Below are 16058 nucleotides of genomic sequence, written 5' to 3'. Positions count from 1 at the left end.
AAATGTTGTCTGACAATTCAGTCTAAAAAAAGAATTTCTGGAAATTTTGTCATAGAAACATGTGAAAATCTTAACCTCAGTACCACTTCTGAGATATTTTAAAATGGATCTGTGTTCAGTTTTATAGAGCAACTCGCTGTTCTACTTTATAATGGATGAATTGGACTTGAGTGGTATTTCTTCTTGCTAATGAAAAAACTCACCCTGAAATGAAGTGGTCAGCTTTTTGAGGTGGAAGATGTTTCTTGGTTGCTGATCTTTTTGCAACCAATTGATTCTCTCTTGGAATACATTTCTTCTTCAAGTAGAGTCTTTTTTTAACAGAAGTGAAATCTTCTCAAATGTATCTTCCTGGAGTGCTAAGTAAACTGTCTCCATTTAGGGTGTCAATAGCCAGACAACATCTTCCCTGTTTCTTGAGAAGCCCTTAGCAGATTGTGGTTGCCTTACATGCCACTGACTCCCATGCCCAATGAAAGATGTAAATAGATTTGTCAATAAGATACCGGGGTATTGATTGGCACAGACATTTGGGGTCATTGGTCGATGAGAACTCTCAGAGAGCAATGTCGGAAATGAGCACTTTCAAATACAGGCAGCAAAGTGAGACTCCCTAAGGAGGAATAATATGACTCAATTTCCCCCATTCTCTTGCTTTGTCACTTTTTCCAGTTGGAAGAGAAGAAATCAGAATGATCCCTTCTGAACATTTCTGGGCAAATAAATAATACCATATCTGAACACTTATGAAAATCCCCATTGAGATGAAAGAGGCCAAACTCACTGTCGGGCACGTTGTGATATTTCAAGAGAGATGCCCTTTTGTCCAAGGCATCCTATGTGGCATCAACACCTAGGAGTAAGAAGTCTATATGAGGTGAGTTTTGTTTGGATCCAATTACACATGTCAGATTCAAGTATCATAGACAAAGAGGAAATTGTATACAGAAGTTGGGCTTGAAGGGGAAAACAAGTAGTCTCCATTAGGAGATCTACTTAAGGCATGATCATCTGGCTACCCAATAAGGGATGAATCTGGATCAAGGAGAATGCAAGAACCCACTGGAGCTTTGCTCCATTGGATTTACTGCCACTATCAAATTTCATCACTACCACCCAATTTACCAATAGCTCCAAAATTCAGAAACAACAGTCTTAATGGTCCATGATGATAGAGGTACCTTCTGGGTCTTTAAACTCTTCAAGACCATATTGATGAACATCTGTTCTCATTCGTGAAATGAAAAGAAAGGAAAGGAAAAGAAGGGAGGTATCATTACAGTTTTGGTGGTTTGGAGTGTGATATTATGGGGTGTAAAAGCGGAGCAGGGGAACCCCCTTCCTCAAGATATCTTGAGGTGTTGGTTCATCCCTTGGTGACTCAGGGACTACTATCCTAGGTCTTATGAACTGTGAAATATTTACTCTTTAAACTGACCTGAGATGTCTTTAACCTCATCAATATTCTTCCCATGGTGGAGTTATTGGTGGGCAATCAGGTTTCACAGTATCTCAATATATGATCTATGTTCTGCCAAACTTTATGAACCAATAAAAACCCATAAACGTTATGGCAATACAACCCGTTCTCCATCTATGCATTAATCTTATGCCTGTGCCTCTATGTCACCCTAAACTGCAGACATACTGAAATGGTTAAAATGCAACAGAATTGGGTTGTTGTATGTTTTCCGGGCTGTATGGCCATGTTCTCTCCTGACGTTTTGCCCACATCTATGGCAGGCATCTTCAGAGGTTGTGAGGTATGGAGAAACTAAGCAAGGAAGTTTTATATATATCTGTGGAAAGTCCAGAGTGAGAGAAGAACTCTATCAGTTGGAGGCCTGTGTGAATGTTGTAGTTAATCACCTTAATTAGCATTGAATAGCTTTATCTCCTGGCTTCTTCCTGCCTGTGGGCGAAACGTCAGGAGAGAATACTTCTAGAACATGGCCATAAAGCCTGGAAAACATACAACAACCCTGTGATCCTGGCCATGAAAGCCTTCGACAACACATTGCAACAGAATTTCTAGGAATATAAAATAGAATAGGGGTGCAAAAATACAATCAGTTCCTAGGGGCAAGCAAATGTGATTTAAACCTATGGTTTCGCTCAGCTACCCTCACACCCACTGCTCAGATGATAAACCAGTTGGTGGTGCTATAGGAGGAGATTTCCCACTGGCAGGACTTCAGCTACACAACCAGCACAAGAAACAATTTGCAAATAAATAAAAAGGATTTGCAAATACTGTGTGAAAAACATGTTTGCATCCGCACTGCTATTAAGTCTGCTCATATCATATCAGAAAACATCATGTCAGCTTGGAGAGGTTCCTAGTTATTTTTTCATCCCCTTCTCTTCCCCTGTGAAATGTTTTTCAATGCCTGAGTGAATTAAAATGAATGTAAATGAGGTTTATTAAGTCAGCCCCACACGGCGCTGCATTGTTGGCGTTTGTAGGCTGTGACAGGTTAGTTATTGAAGTCTGAGGGAAATGTCACAAGCACAGCGGTCTACAGGAGAAACTTTTTAAAAATTATGATAATATTAATGCAGTGACACAGGGCTTCTGGCACTCTTTGAGAATCATTTACACAAACAGGGGACCTGCAGGCAGGCTGGCCTGGAAACAAAGGGAATAGAGGCCTTAAGAATTGCTTTGCCAAAATATACACTTCTTGAATTGAGGCATGGCCAGGGCTTTAGACTGGAGACATCCATGGAGGATAGAGGGCTGTTAGCTGGGGTAGCTAAACAGGACTTCACATTTTGAAGGCAATTGAGCTACCAAAATATTGGAACTACCTCACTGTATAAAAGGTACCTCGGGAAATTTTGACTTTGAGAGAAACCCATTTTGGCTTTGCATATTTATTTCTACTTTAAATCATTTCCAAATCACTAAGCCATTTTACAATGTGAAGGAAAACAGCACTTGCAATTAGACTGTGGGAGAAAAGCTTTTCAAAAATCAGCCCAGGTAGTATTGTAGTATTCTCTAAATGCTCCATAATATGACAATACCTCTGAATTTTATTCCTATTTATGTTTTGATTTGTTTCTTGAAAGGCAGGTGTAATGACTGTGACTAGTAACATACTCAGAAAAGGGCCCTGAGTCTACACTGGCATTATGATCCAGCTCAGTGCCATTAATCTGCATCCTGAAACTGTATTATATGTTAGTGAAGATCTAATCGGAGAAGGTTCTCTTCCTCATCCTCACCAAGCACAGCTATAATGGTGATGGAACAGAAAGAAAGTCTTTCCCTTAGATCAATCTTAAAAATCAGATGGACCTCATAGAAGTAGACATAGTCTCTCACATAATCTGGACGTAGACGTAGACTTCAGAGGTCATGTCCAGCGTTTTGTATTGTGCCTGGAAATGCACAAGTGATCAAGTGAAGTTGTTGCAATATGGTAGACATGTGTTCGCTGTACCCAACCAATTAATATACTGAGACCCATAGACTGGGACTGGTACCCACCCAATTAATATATGGGACCCACTGCAGTTTCTAAACAGTGTCCAACAGCAGCCCACATAGATTGTGCTGTTGTTCTATGTTTTCATTTTTGTTGTTGTTGTTTTGCTTATGGGCACTCTAAAGCAATTGTATAATGAGGTTTTCTTGTTAAGTTTGTTCACAAAATGTTTATGTTGTGCTGACTTGTTCAAAGGCACTGTCCAAATTCAACGAGTACCCCGTTTTATGTATTGAGAAATCAATTAATAATGCCTGCCCACCATATAAAGGGCCAAAAACATCTGGGGACCCCAGGATGAGAACCACTGCTCTAAAGTCTGAGCCCTATCTACATAAGCACCAAAATCTGACTTGAAGCCTGCTCACGGTCTGGGGGGCGTGGGGTCCAAAAAAAGCCCTCTTTAATCTCCAAAGCGAATCCAGCCAGAATCAGCATGATTTCAAAATCCCACCAGAAATCCTTAATCAAGAAATGAAATCCATTGAGTTACTCATGTGTATAAACAATGCACAGAAAGAAGCAAATACCAAATGCAGAGAGCTCATGTAAACAAAACAGGAATAAATAAGCAGTTGGAGTAAAATGCAGCTGCACACTGGAAAGAAAAACCCAGCTTTCTTATGGGAATGCTCAGTTTTACTGCTTAACCTTGTTCAGTTGTCAGACAAGTTCTGCTGGAAAGCTATTTATCTCTCCAAAGAGGGTTTAAAAAAAAGAAGAAGAAATAATCCTTGATTTTGTTTGAGTCAAATAATCTGGAGCACAATGTGGATTAAGGGATCTGGTAGATCTGTGTGGACTCTCTTGCACTTTCCAGCTGATTCATGTGCTGTCTATATAGACACTCCAGAGTGAACTGGATCTTTATAATCCACATTCTGCTCCAAATTATTTTTCTGTGTAGGAGCAATTTGAGTCCAATGGTCAAACTACCACACAATGACGGTTCTCATTGATGCAAGATTGTGTGGTATTCCCCAATTTGGAGTGGAATATGTTTTATGGTTTCTTTCATTCTTAAAATGTTGGATTACCATTGCCAAAAGAACAGGGCCAAGTTCTAGCTATCACGATTTCACTTCCCAATCCCTCTGTACTTGTCAGATCCTGGAAGCTTTTTTAATTAAGACATGCTCACAATGAAGATCACTGGAAACAAAGTTGTTGTTTTTTTCTTGCCAGCTTTCAAGAAAGTCCATTTTAACTATCCTCTCTACTGCCCCTGGTATATACCTAGAAATGAATCCCCCAACCCACTTATGGTTTGAGTTCTCATAGTCTACACTTTCAATTCCCAAAATACTGCCAGAAGCTCTTATCCTTGTAATATCCCCCAGCTTCTTCCCATAGTCCCCCTTCTCTCCAGCATGGCCTCTCTTCATGTATTTATGACCTGGGCAGCTTTTTCACATGGCTGCATTGGGCTTCCTGACAGTACCCTTAGAAAAGTATCATGGCAGATTTACTTTGGAAGAGCTCTTGTTGATTCAATTCCCAGGTAGTGTTGATCTGAAATCTGGGCAGCTATGACTTGACTTAATTCTGGGGGTATAAATACACATATAAAACTTATTTTTAAAAGTGGAAATTAATGTGACAACTGTACGTGTCATTTTGTCAATGTTCCTGTTTGCATTTTGTTTTGTTTTGGAGTGACCTCAGGACACAAATCAACAGAGAGCGTTGTTCAAGTTTGCGTCAGTATCTACCATGGTGCTCCATGAGCAAAGAAGCTCTCTGCCATAATTTAGGTCAAGCAAATTAAATTAGTGACTAATTGGTTAATTTGTGAGAGGCTCGGCAAAACAGATAAGAGCATGTTTAGCTCAAATGAATGGAAGTCTCATTCACAATTTGGCCAGTAACATCAGAAACTGGAATATTAACAAGCAGTCTCAAAATAGGATACAATTCTGTTTTGCTAACAATGAGTACGAAGTCATTTTTTGAGCAACCAGGATAACTGTTTCATATACTTCAACATTTCACAGATGACCAAGTAATATCAGAACATAGTCAAGAGACAAAAGAAGCTGCAACAGTTTGCTTTTGCCTATAAGGAAAGACATGAATGCATACACAATCACTAGAGATGTGATTTTTTTTTTTTTTTGCCTTTCAGGAAGACCCAGATCTAATCCAGTACCTAATTAATTTGGGAGAAAACAGGGTTTTCGTGCATTGTCCCAAATTAATTCGCTTTTACCGGAGGCATCATTTGGAGTCCTCCTGTAAAAGCACGTGAGCCTGCGTATTTTGGGCCCTGTCTGGATGGGCCCTCAGAAAATTAGATGGTTTCTGTTTGATAAAAGCAAAAGTATAGTGTTCACTTTGGGCTGTAGATAGGTCAGCCTTAGGATTTTTAGTTGACTTCTTGACTAAAATGTCTACATTTATACATGAATATATAGAATAAGTGCTCTTTGGTTTTGTTCAGAGTAATGAGCTCATCTTCCATTTCGGCAGATTCAAAAGTGACAGCATTAAAATGGAATGGCCACAGACTCAACAGCATGAACAGAAAGAAGGAAATGTCAGCGATAACATCAGGTGCCATTGCTTCAAGAATCCCATTCCTACAGTACATGGTTTTTCAGATAGTGACTTCTGGAGCTAAGGTGTTCTGGTAGAGGTGTTTGGATACTTACCTGTCATATAGCAGCTTTTCTAGTTCTCTTCGGCTCTTCCTCCCCCTCCCCTGCAAAAGCCTGGAGAAAATACAGCTATTTGTATCATTGAGCTGTTATACATGCATTGTGTATCAAAAGAAGGAATCCCAGCTTTGTAGATTTTTACTCGTCACAATAAGCCACCTCTGATTTCCTCTCTTTCCCTCAGTCTTCTTCTGCTGTCATTTCAAAGTGTCAACAGGTTTGGAAAAATTACCACTTGATAACTTCACTAAGCACAGTGCCAAAAAGCATCATGTCATGATGTCACCCAGGATTATGTGTGGTGCAGGTCTAAGCTTTAAAGCATACTTGGCAACTGGCAAGCTCTGCAATCGTTCACTCACACATGCAAGTTGCCACCTTCTGCTGCTTCCATGAAATAATGGACATAAATGTCTGAAAAGGTCCAAAGTACATTTCTTGTCGTGTGTGTCTTTGGACTGCACCTACTATCTAAAACTAAGGTTCAGAGTATGAAAGAGCATCTACACTGTAGAATTAGTGCAGTTTGACATCACTTTAACCAACAGGGTTATGAGTCCTGGGATTTGTAGTTTGGTGAGGCACACCACTCATTGCCAGAGGTTAAATACCTGGTAAATATTGGAAAGAAAAGAAAAGCATAGCAGCTGTGGTCTTGTGACTGAAAGCAATCTAAAATCATGAATACGTGGACATGCAAGAAATGTCTTTTATACCAAATTTACTTTGGAGACAGGGCTGTGTCGCTTTCAATTTGCGTTTGTATTTAAATGGTTGATTGTGACCAACTGTGGTCCAACTGGGTCAGGATAGAGATCATTAAAGCTGTGAGATATCCCTCACATGGATGCCAAAATCACACATCTGGAGAGTTGCAGATTCTCACTGTTAAAAATATACCCACCCACCCAGTATTAGTAGAGCCAATCGCTTTTGTATCAATTTTTCAAACGTTGCTGTTTGACTTAAACTGCATCTCACCATGATGTCTCCAGATGGCGCTCAAGCCAGCAAAATTCCAATGTTTCAACCATGAAAAATCATGCTGTTTCGACTGTGTTTCAAAAAGTGCCTATTAAGCAAGATCAAAACTTTTCTGCAAAAACATGGAGCTATGGAAATCTTCACTTACAAACAAAACAGCTAACAGACTACTTCCGAAGTCAAATATGCTACCCGATCAGCTAAACAAGCTCTGTATTTCACAGCTGAAGGCAAAGACTCTGTATATATTTTAGAGTGCCATGGCAATTTAAATACCAGTGAGGTACCATATTAGATTGCATGACTCTTTGTTTAATGTGACTTAAGTCAAACAGAGCCAAAGTTTATAGGGAAAGACACAGTGTTTGGAGGTCTGGTTTGCACCTGATTTGAGCTGGCAGTGGGCACATAGATATTTCTGCAAACCAGCAGATATCTCTGCTTTGCCAGCAAATCTAATTACTCCCAACAACATTGGCAAACCCATAATCTAGACAGCATTGCAAAACTAGAAATGTCATTTAGGTCAAAATGCAAAAGACATGGGGAAAGAGAGAGAAACAGGCATTTGCTTTGTTTGTCTTTTTCTGTGTAGACAGGCAGGTTTGATTATGAGGATGGACATCCACATTTGTAAACCAGATCACTTAGCTTTGAATAGATCTGGTAAAGTCTGGGCTTCAGACTGCTTCTAAAATTAAAGCCAGTTCTGACTGAATTATACCTTCCCAATATAAGGCCAATGCTGCAAATGTACATAGCATACCCTAGCGTTTACTAACCAAAACATGACCTAGAAATGGCAATGTCTTACTCTGTCCATGTTTATGATCCTTGACCCCCTTCTTGAATGGTCTCCTTGGTTCAAATCCCCTAGCAATTACTTTCTTTTAAGGGAGTAGGATGTTGAACTGGTTAGTCCTTGCCCTTTCTTCCAATTGTAACATTCCATGCGAGATTTCTTTTTCTTTAGAGCAATAGGTCTATTTTCTGTGCATTATATTTAGAGGCAGATAAGAACTTTGAAGGGGCTTCTGGGAGCTCCATTTTTGCTTGTCAATAAGGTGCGTGAGAAGTGCACACCTTTTTCTAGGGCAAAAATAATGGCTCCTATAACATGTTGCTTTTGGCATATCACAGCAGGAGAATCTGGAGATACGCAAGAGTCTGGTGTGTTCCTAGTGAATTTGAAGGACGATGCAGTAGCATCCCCAATACATTTTCCACCTCTGTTGGGTAACCGTACCTTGCATTGTCAGACATTCCAGGAAGGTCTGCTGTCACTTGAACCAATGTATTGCATTCCTTGATTTGAATTTGTCAAGAGCCTTGAGCAATATGGCAGCTGTCATGAACAGGTTAAAAATAGTTTCAACCAGTGCCATTTTTCTCTTCTTTTTTAAACACTTTTGTCGAAGGAAAAAAATGTAGGTGTGAAGTTGAGGTAATGGAGAAGAATATATTTTCCCTCGCTGTACATGTGAATCCTAATCCAAGTGTGTCCGATTCCATCTTCTATATACTTACTTTGGAGTAACTTGAAACAGGGCAACAAACTGAATTCTACAGAATTTTAATGTAATACTGTATGTGCATAGTTTGGGTTTTGTTCCACCTAGTGGCTTAACATCTACTTCTGCTTTATTGGCTTATTCTAAAGCCTTCGACTTTATAATAAACTGTGGCAAGTTCTTGGTGGTATGGGGATACCAAATCACCTTGTCTGTCTCCTGAGAAATCTGTATAAAGACCAAGTAGCCACAGTAAGAACAGACCACGGAACAACAGACTGGTTCAAGATTGGGAAAGGAGTGCGGCAGAGCTGAATACTTTCACCCTCCCTGTTCAACTTGTATGCAGAACACATCATGCGACGTGCGGGGCTTGACAATTCCAAGGCTGGAGTTAAAATTGATGCAGATGATACCACTCTGATGGCCAAAAGTGAGGAAGAGCTGAGGAGCCTTATCACCAAGGTGAAAGAAGAAAGTGCAAAAGCCGGGCTGCAGTTAAACAGTTAAGATAGATGCTTTTGAACTTTGGTGCTGGAGGAAAATCCTGAGAGTGTCTTGGACCACAAGAAGATCCAACCAGTCCATCCTCCAGGAAATCATGCCCAGTGGCTGCTCACTGGAGGGAAGGATATTAGAGGCAAATATGAAGTATTTTGGCCACATCATGAGAAGACAGGAAAGCTTGGAAAAGATCGTGATGCTGGGGGAAATGGAAGGAAAAAGGAAGAGAGGCCGACCAAGGGCAAGATGGATGGACGGTATCCTTGAACTGACTGGCAAGAACCTGAAGGAACTGGGGGCAGCGACAGCTGACAGGGAACTCTGGCGTGGACTGGTCCATGAGGTCACGAAGATTCGGAAATGACTATGTGATTGAGCAGCAGCAGTGGCTTCACCATGTAATGACATTACTCACACAGTTCACAACTACCATGTTGACATGCCCAGTGCCTGCCCACTATGTGCCGGGAATCCTGGCCCAGGATGATATTATATTGGTGCATTGATGAAAAATATAGGCTAATCTGTGTCTTCTGTTCATTTTATTGAACAGATGCATAGGCGAGAAGGGTACAATTCATTTCCTGTGAGTGGATTCCACAGTGAGAAAGAATTACAAGAATCTTACTCTTAACAGTCACACTAGGGTTTCCTCAGGGGAAAGGAATCGAAATATCAGTGCGCCACATCCCAACCATTCAGAGAACAGACTCCTATAACTCCTGGTAAATCAGAGCTGGGGGTCTTTTACAAGCCCTATGCACTGAATATGTAAGGATTATGACTATGACTCAGTTAGGAACACATAACTCTACATTACGCATTCATAACTGTGACTGTGGATTTCAGCCGTTATTAGTTTAGCTTAATCAACACTACACTGTTGTTATCTATCTCACTATTCCTTGCTACCTTGAAACCTGTATGTATGCTACACAATTGTTTCCACAAAAGATTGGGATGGGATGGGTGGAGAGGAATGAAAACATGCAAAGGGTTTGCAATGGCTGTAGCCACCATTCCTAATTCTTTTTCTCCAAGCAGAAAATCATTCTTCCACTGATCTCACTTGTGGTCAAAGCTCTGAGCCGGCCCATCCGTCAGCAGGCTGATTTGGTTCAGCAGGTGTTGGTTGTGCAATCATTCATTTGAAGCTAATCGGCTGGCGGCTGTCAAGGGTTATGGAGTATTTATTGAGTTTATGTCAGGTCCAGATGACCAATAGCTGGCAGGCACTGGATTCCCATTGACATTGATGATATTGCTGAATTAAACTGGGAGATGTTGACAGAACTTGCTCGGAGCTAGCAAAGCAGCCCTTGGAAACACAATGCAGATGACTGCGAGCACTGGGTTTTTTTTTATTATTCTCTCTCCTACTCCCTTAAATAAAATATTATTATTTTCATGGAAAAATCAGGAAAGCTGTGAATTGAAGACCCATGAAATATTTAGTGAGAGAAACTGTCAGCCAGTGGGAATGAGACTCCTTTCTCCTCAGCAGATTTACTGCCCATTTGCTAGCTGGTGATTTGAAGAATTTCCTGATGGATCTGTAGAAAGGAACCCAGGGAATGATAAATTGAGTCTTTATTGTTCTGAGGGGAAGGTCATACACACACACACACACACACTATGTGCTTCTGATCAATGCCAGGCAGAAACTACTTACAAATATGCTGCTTAGTAGCATCACCCAATATATTAACCAATTTAATCACTGTAGAGTAGATTGACCCTGCAATCCAGCCACAGAGCTTCCTTGAGTAAAACTAATGGAAATAAATTCTGGTGCTCATTGTGACTCCTGTAACCCTTGTTCTCCTTCCCTCCTGTTTTTCTTCATTCCTAATCTTTAGTCTCCTGATGATTTACGGTATTTCATATTAAATCTGTGGTAAAGTACCCAATTCCAGATCTTTTTGTTTTGATTTTACCTGCAGATTCTCAGGTGGGCATGCAAACTCTTGCTTGAAGTGTCCTGGTTTCTCTCACTTCTCTCATTGTGTGCTTCCTTCTCTCCTTCCCATCTAGAATTCCATCCAGATTCACGGGACATTTCTAAAATTGATTTTCACCAATTTCCATCATCTTCATTTTTATCATCATCATCATCATCATTCCGTTTTTCCAAGCAGAAACAGAACTGTTCTATTTTTCCAACCAGTTAAATATTAGCAGTGTTTTGTTTTGGTGCAAACACTTCTCTTTCCATTATTTACCCATTATTGAGTCAATGTTAACATTAAAAGAAAAATGTTGGTTTTTGTTATTTCACTTTGCTTAATTTGACCTACAATTTTGCCACCAGAGTGAATGTGTCATTAATTAATAACAATTTTAGAATTAAATGAATGCTGAGTTTCATCTGAAGTCAATCATTTCAGCTAAAAATAAATTTAATCAAGTTGCACCTTTACTCTAGAAAATGTCTAAGTTAATGAATAACTTTTTTTTACTAATTAGCTCTTTAGTTGGTATATGTTGCAGTTCAAAGTTTTTTCTCTAGTCTTTGTCACTGACTGGCTTTTGCTTGTCAGGGATGGAGAGAGGGGGGTCTTTATCTAATTTATAGATAATATAAGGCTGGGTGGATAGGAATAAATGTAAATAAAGTAGAAAATCTAACAGAAATTTTTTAAAATTAAAATTCCACAGAAACTAATGTAAAATGTTACACCTCAGCCACCCAAACCACAGATATAGGATGGAAGATACTTGGCTCAACAAATTATGTTGCCAAAAACAACACCCCTTCCCAATGATTTCTAGTTCTCTAAGAGGACCAAAATAAAATGAATGATTTTTCTTCCCTTCTCCACCAAACTTCCATGACTCTAGCAAAGAGCAAGACTGGAAGAAAGACCAACAACTACTATCCTCCCTTAAAGTTCTCTCATATATATATATATATATATATATATATATATATATATATACACACACACACACACACACACAGTAGAGTCTCACTTATCCAACATAAACGGGCCAGCAGAACGTTGGATAAGTGAATATATTGGATAATAAGGAGGGATTAAGGAAAAGCCTATTAAACATCAAATTAGGTTATGATTTTACAAATTAAGCACCAAAACATCATGTTATACAACAAATTTGACAGAAAAAGTAGTTCAATACGCAGTAATGCTATGTAGTAATTACTGTATTTACAAATTTAGCACCAAAATATCACGATGTATTGAAAAAATTGACTACAAAAATGCGTTGGATAATCCAGAATGTTGGATAAGTGAGTGTTGGATAAGTGAGACTCTATTGTGTGTGTGTGTGTATATATATATATATATATATATATATATATATATATATATATATATAGCACAGATATGCGCTGATATGTATTAGCACACATGCGGACTGGATCTGCAGCAGTGAATCTCACACAGAGAATCAATCCCTTCCCAACCCTTTAATAAAATGTATCTTTTCTTAGATTAAATTGGATAATAAGGAGTTGCTTAAACTAGAGGGCCATAATTTAAGATATGGATGGCATGCCCATCTATGGAATGAAAAGGACAGAGTGAATAAAGAATTTAATGGACATATAATAAGAGCCAGGCTATTAGCAATGTGGAAAAGGTACAAGAAGGGGATAGAGCAAAAACAAACAAACAAACAAACAAACAAACAAAAACGCTTATGGCTGTGTCCATTGAAGGTGGTCCTGAGACCACCTACACACACTGAATCTGGAATATACAAGGAATATCATGTTAAAGAGAAATGGCAATGGATACTCAGGGGGAGAGAAGAATCAGGGATAAAAGACTGGTTTAGCTTCTTCCAACTGCATGATAGATTTAGGAAGGATGCAAGGGTAGGATTTGTCTCTAAAAATCAGAGTTAGAATGCATATTTGAGAAGGGCAACAAAGGCATAATCTCTAGTCTTTATAAATATATTCTAGAATATAATTTAGTAGACAACTGGATAAAAACTGTTATGATTACGTGGGCCAAAGACTTAGGTAGAAATATTGATTTGGAAGACTGGGAACATCTTTGGAAAAATGGGTTTAATTCAAACCATTTATTTTAACCCATGATTGGAGTATGAACATTTAGTTAATTCCATGTTTAAAATATTCAAAACCCTCAGAACAACTTTAAGGGTAATACTCCTCTCTGCATCCGGACAATTCTCCTATATCTTCACCAGGCACTGAATATAGGCTTTTCATCTATTATAGGACATTGAACCTTGAGACCCTTAGCTCTGAGACTTTTGCTAAGGTCCACTTGATAATCAGCAAGCTAAAGAAAAGGATACAGAATAAGATTAAAAAGGAAGAAAAAATGGAAAGCAAGAAGGGATTTTTTAATGTAATGTAAAAAATGAAGTTTTTAAACATTCAGGCAGCTTTTTAATTCCTAAAGTCAAAATGGAGCTGGAGAGTGACAGGATTAAAATTGTGGGTTGCATTTTCATCTTCACTCATAAAAGGCTTTTAGTGCTATTTAAATTTAAATAGCAAAATTTAATAGTTCACCCCCTCCTCTTTTCTAACATAAATTCAGTTGAATTAGTGGGTTTTTAGAGTTAACAATTAACTAAACACAAACTCCTCTTTCTGTTTCCTATCTCTGAATTCCAAGAATGAAACGGCTATCATGGCAAGAAATTTTGGTCATTGTTGTTCAGAAAGCAAACTTTTTCCCTGCTTTGGTTAGCAATGAAGCCAAGCAGCTCCATTTGGGATGTAAAACGTGGGATTGGAGTACACCTTGCTCATCAAGTGGACCAATATAAGAATGAGATTTTTCAAATAGAAATAGAACCAGAAATAGGTAAAGCCTAGTCGCGTCTGACTCTGGCGGTTGGTGCTCATCTCCATTTCTAAGCCATAGAGCCGGTGTTGTCTATGACTATGATGATGACGATGGTGCAAATATATTGCCCCGACTTTGTGATCTCTGCATTTCTCAGCATGTTTGATGACCCATTTCAGCATTTGAAGCCCACCTGTCTCTTTAGGCATCCATGGTGTGGTAAATATCCCTGCTGGCAGTAATTGGTGGCATTTTATGTTAATTGTCATTTCCTTTCCTGTCAAAATGTTGAACTGTCGCCGTATGATTTACAAGCCTGGGTTGTCAAGTTTCCTTTGCCTTAATGACTTCTCTGTTTTATCAAAAGGCACCTGGTCACTTCTTAGCTTGTGACTAATTGTTCAAGGCCATCTGATGCTGAATTAATCTATAATAGCTTAATCTATTGGTGTCTGCACAGCCAGGCAGAAGAAGGCCAGGAGGAAAGCACTCTGCAGAGATCAATCACTTAAAATTCATCAAGCAGCACTGGATATTGGCAGCCAGGCCTCTGCTTGCTTCCCAGCTGGGAATGTGATGGAACTGAGAGACGAAGCCTCCCAGAAAGCTCTTCCGTGAGCCTATCTTGATCTGGATTCATGGGGTGAAGAGAGACATGATATTACAGCCAACACTGCAGCAGGTTTTCACCTCATAGAGTGTGGACCCAACTTCCCATTAACTTTAGAAGATAAAGGGAAAAAGAAAGTTATTGAATATAAAATTGGAGAAAGATGAATTTAGGGCAAGGTAACTATTAATTTTGATATGAGAAAGCAATATTTAAAGGGTAAGATGGGGGAACCTACTCTATATAGTAATGATGAATAAGTCTAGAAATGTTAGTCAAAAAAGTAAAAAAAAATCTAGGTTAATTTATCAATGGATCAATACAAGTACTGTATCTTAGTAAGGTAAAGGTTTTCCCCTGACATTAAATCTAGTCATGTCCGACTCTGGGGGTTGGTATTCATCTCCATTTCTAAGCCAAAGAGCTAGTGTTGTCCATAGACACTAAGATCATGTGACTGGCATGGCTGCATGGAGCACCGTGACCTTCCCGCTAGAGTGGTACCTATTGATCTATTCACATTCACATGTTTTTGAACTGCTAGGTTGGCAGAAGCTGGGGCTAACAGCTGCTTCCTGGATTCAAACTGCCAATCTTTTGGTCAGCAAGTTCAGCAGCTCAGCAGTTTAACCCGCTATACCATCGGGGCTCCAACTCTGTATTTTAACTCCCATTTTAAAAAAAAAAAGAACCATCTCTGAATAGAGTAGCAAAAAATGAGAGATAAGTCTATCCCAGGAAAACCTAAAAGAAGCACCAACCCCTTCTACTCTTTCTACCATGGTGCCACTTCTATCCTTGTTTAAATGCCTGGTAGAGGCAATGGCAACACTTTCCCCTCTCTGTGAAATAACCTTTGACTTATCCATGAGTCATAAAATCATAGAATCATAGAGTTCGAAGGGACATCATAGGCCATCCAGTCCAATCCCCTGACAAGAAGAAGGAAAATTGCATTCAAAGCACCCTCGACAGATGGCCATCTGTTTAAAAGCCTCCAAAGAAGGAGTCTCCACCCCACTCTGTGGCAGAGAGTTAGACTGCTGAACAACTCTCACAGTAAGGAAGTCTTTCCTAATGTTCAGGTGGAATCTCCTTTCCTGTAGTTTAAAGCCATTGTTCCGTGTCCTAGTCTCCAGAGCAGCAGGAAACACGTTTTCTCCCTCCTCCCTATGACTTCCCCTCACATATTTATTAAGGCTATTATGTCTCCTCTCAGCCTTCTCTTCTGCAGGCTAAACATGCCCAGCTCTTTAAGCCGCTCCTCATAGGGGCTTGTTCTCCAGACCCTTGATCATTTTAGTCACTCTCCCTTCAATTGCAGTGCCCAGAATTGGACACAGTATTCCAAGTGTGTTCTGACCAAGGCAGAATAGAGGAGTAGCATAGCTTCCCTGGATCTAGATACTAGGCTCCTATTTAAGCAGACCAAAATCCCATTGGCTTTTTAGCCATCACATCACATTGATGGCTAATGCTTAACTTGTTGTCCATGAGGACTC

General features: G+C 39.5%; 1 long non-coding RNA gene across 1 annotated transcript in view; it reads left to right on the top strand.

The window, feature by feature from the left end:
• The window catches only part of LOC103281113 (uncharacterized), a 57315-nt gene extending 45294 nt beyond the window's left edge, over nucleotides 1-12021 (top strand). Inside the window, exons 2-3 of the long non-coding RNA XR_507578.3 lie at nucleotides 673-877; nucleotides 11185-12021. This is a non-coding gene — a long non-coding RNA (uncharacterized LOC103281113). The remainder of the gene's footprint in view (nucleotides 1-672; nucleotides 878-11184) is intronic.
• The last annotated feature ends 4037 nt before the right edge of the window (nucleotides 12022-16058 follow it).

This window comes from Anolis carolinensis, unplaced genomic scaffold (genome assembly GCF_035594765.1).
Source record: "Anolis carolinensis isolate JA03-04 unplaced genomic scaffold, rAnoCar3.1.pri scaffold_8, whole genome shotgun sequence".
Lineage (NCBI taxonomy): Eukaryota > Metazoa > Chordata > Lepidosauria > Squamata > Dactyloidae > Anolis > Anolis carolinensis.
Note: the sequence above shows the minus strand (reverse complement) of the source record. Positions and strands in the feature narration are given on the sequence as shown.